General features: G+C 39.2%; 1 long non-coding RNA gene across 1 annotated transcript; it reads left to right on the top strand.

Annotated features, from left to right (window-relative positions):
• The first annotated feature begins 326 nt into the window (after window positions 1-326).
• On the top strand, window positions 327-2,643 carry LOC148294733 (uncharacterized). The gene is made up of 3 exons (XR_015835449.1): window positions 327-975; window positions 1,537-1,600; window positions 2,370-2,643. It is a non-coding gene; the product is annotated as an uncharacterized LOC148294733 (long non-coding RNA).
• Window positions 2,644-3,054: the final 411 nt, after the last annotated feature.

The following is a 3,054-nucleotide window of genomic DNA, read 5'->3' as shown; positions in this document are numbered from 1 at the left end:
AACTCGATCCTTAATTAATTTTCAATTATTATTTTATTCTAGAAAAAGACTATTTTGCCCCTGGAATATTTTAACGGGTATGAAAGTTGACTTTTTGACCGGGAAGGAATTTGAAAATTTTGATTGGATCCTTATGCAGAGCACGTCGAAACGAGTTCTTAGACACGTAGTGAGCTCGAAGCGGAGTTGTAACGAAAAAGTTGCGATGAAGGAATTTGTCCGGTGGCAAACTTGTAAACAGTTCAAAGATTGTTTTTAGAAAACCAGAAAAAAAATCCCTTTTTACTCTCCCGACACGTCTGTTATTGTTGAGCCCCCAAATCTGATAAGCCCAACAAATTCCCTAAATATTCTCTATTCTGCACAAGTCCCATAAACCCATCATAATCCCAAAACCGACAGAACCTCCTCAAGACTTACTGATCTGTTCACGGGTCCAAAGCATCAACTTCCTGAGCTCGAAACGAAATAGTTCCTTCTTCAAACTTGTTCGTCTGCCTCATGAGTCGAACATATCCGAAAATTAGCCCAGTCGGAGAAATATAAACACCTCAAACCCCAGTTGGAGTATGAACAGCTCATCTCTGTCTGATACTCTGTGTTAAGCACGGATTTCTCTTTGCATGCGGGTTTCTGTTGCGATTCTTACCTCTATTCCTTCATAACAATTGTTTCTGAGGTCGACATCTACAACATATCCAAATGCCAAGGCAAACGGAGATTTCTATCTACTGTAAATCGTGTTCAAGTTGAGACTAGTCTTCACTTTCATTCTGTTTGCTGGTTTCACTCTAGTGTGCCCTTATTCACTATTGCATGTGGCCTTCCTCTGATCTAGTGGCTTCGTTCCTTTCATCAAAGTTGTTCGTCTTTGTCTTGGCTATAATCTGTCAAAATTGGAGCTTCATCCAAGAATTGTAGTCATCTCAAGGCTGGTTGAAGTGTTGCCTACTTATTTTGTTCTGCTGTATTGAGGTAGGCTCGAATTCTTTCTTGTGTGTTAATTTCTATTGATCAGTCGACAACACTTTCTTCATACAGGTTGTTCCTTAGTTATAGAAATATGACATATCCAAAATTCACAGCAATTTAAGTTCTATAACCATCTGAAACCTTGTTCAAAGTTAGTAAGTCCTCTAGTCTGCTGTTTAAATGCTACAGCACCTTACTCACTCTTGGATGTCGATTTCCTTTGTTCAGATGACCAAGGTTTCTTCTTGAAAGTTGTTCAGTTTCCTGTTTTCTACAACATATCCAACATTAGTGGTTATTCAATAAGTTTAGACCTCTCGGACAGAGTATAACTGAAACAAACTCCTCTCTCGTTATCAAGTGTTGTTTGGGAGTTTTACTCCTAGGGGGAATTCTTTGTGCATTGCAGAAAGATTCAAGGATTATGGTACACCGGTTCAGCGTACTCGATAATAATGGTCTTAAACTAGTACACGCACTTTTAGAAGCCGGGGGTCAGGGCTTTAAATTAAATTATTGTGTTGAGCAATTTTATTGATTTAATATTTATGATGGCTTAAATAGGTACTCGGGTACCAGCTGATTCAAAGGAGGGACCCTCAAAGGGTCAGAGCAACTCGGACGCACAGTGAGTGGACTTTTGTTTTATAAATGGATTTTATGTTATTAAAGTTTCAATATTTGATCTTGAAGGATTTATTTATGGCTATTACTTTCCGAGCAGGAATAATGAAATTATATATATGTTCTCGATTATATGTTTTTATATTTAAATGCAAATGGCTTGGAAAGTAAGAAATGAGGTTTTAATCATATTGAATGATTGGTTGAGGAATAAAATGGTAATTTCCAGGAAGGGCATGTATTTTGTTTTTAAACCACCATAGGTACCCAAAAATGTTGCCTTCAGATAAATTGTTGCTTTCGATTATAATGATGTCCAAGGACATCCCAGTTGCCTTCAGATGAGTCAGCGTGCGTTTGACAATTGCCCACAAGTTCGGGGACGCTCAAACTTTGTGGTGCTAGGAATGCGGCTCGGGTGGACCAAGTGTCCTCTGAGTCTTGCAAGGAATGCGGCTCGAGTAACTTTATGCTACCAAGACCTGCTAGGAGGAATTGACGGAAATTATGGAATTGACGGATTTATGATGGGTACACCTAGGTGGAAGGAAATTGTTTCCCTTTATTAATCTCAGATATTTTGTTAATGTTTCACTGAATATATGCTCAGCTATATGTATGAGGATTTGCATGCCTGAATTTTCATACGGATATTGAACATGGATATGATTAAATTTTCTAAATGTTTTAACAGAGGGGTTAGTATGTTGATACCTTATGTTCTAAAACTTTATTTTTGTCCACTCACGTTTTTCAATGTTTTGCGCCCCCAGGCAGTAGTCGTGTACGGGGACATCACCACAGGGCCGTCACTTTCCTCCATCCATCTCCTCCGCTACGTAGGAGTTCTTTTTGTATTTATACTGTTATCTTAAATTCTGAATTAGTTGCTCTGAAGATTTGCCCAAAGATCTTCTGTATGGCCTCAGGCCGGTTAGTTGGTTAAGTTGTTTGGATGTACGTTGAAAGCATGCTGGCGGTTGTGATGTTTTCTTTTTTATATGTATGCTTTCCAACAGGTGAAAATTTGGGAAAAGATTCAGTTTACAGAGGAGATTCTGCCAAATTTTCGGCGGATGTCAAACCTAAAAAGAATTTGGATTTTAGTAAGAAGGGCAAATTAGTCATTTGTGCCTGACACCCGCCAGGTGTCGGACACACACAGGGTTCGACTCGGATTCCAAAGTGGAATTTGGGTCGGGTCTTGTCATGAATTGTCCAATTTCTCACACCTATTGATTTCGGATCGAGTCCAAAACTTGGGCAACATCATAATATGGTGGGAGGAGTCATTTGGTGTGTTTTGAGCCGATCGCTAGAACTATGAATTATCCCTACCACTCAACTTTGGAACGAACTGCCGTTGAACTTGAATTGTCCAATTTCTCACACCTATTGATTTCGGAACGAGCCCAAAACTTGGGCAACATCATAATATGGTGGGAGGAGTCATTTGGT

The sequence above is a fragment of the Prunus avium genome, chromosome 4 (genome assembly GCF_965620075.1).
Source record: "Prunus avium chromosome 4, drPruAviu1.hap1.1, whole genome shotgun sequence".
Classification (NCBI taxonomy): domain Eukaryota; kingdom Viridiplantae; phylum Streptophyta; class Magnoliopsida; order Rosales; family Rosaceae; genus Prunus; species Prunus avium.
The sequence above is the reverse complement of the archived record's forward strand: the minus strand, read 5'-3'. Positions and strand labels throughout refer to the sequence as shown.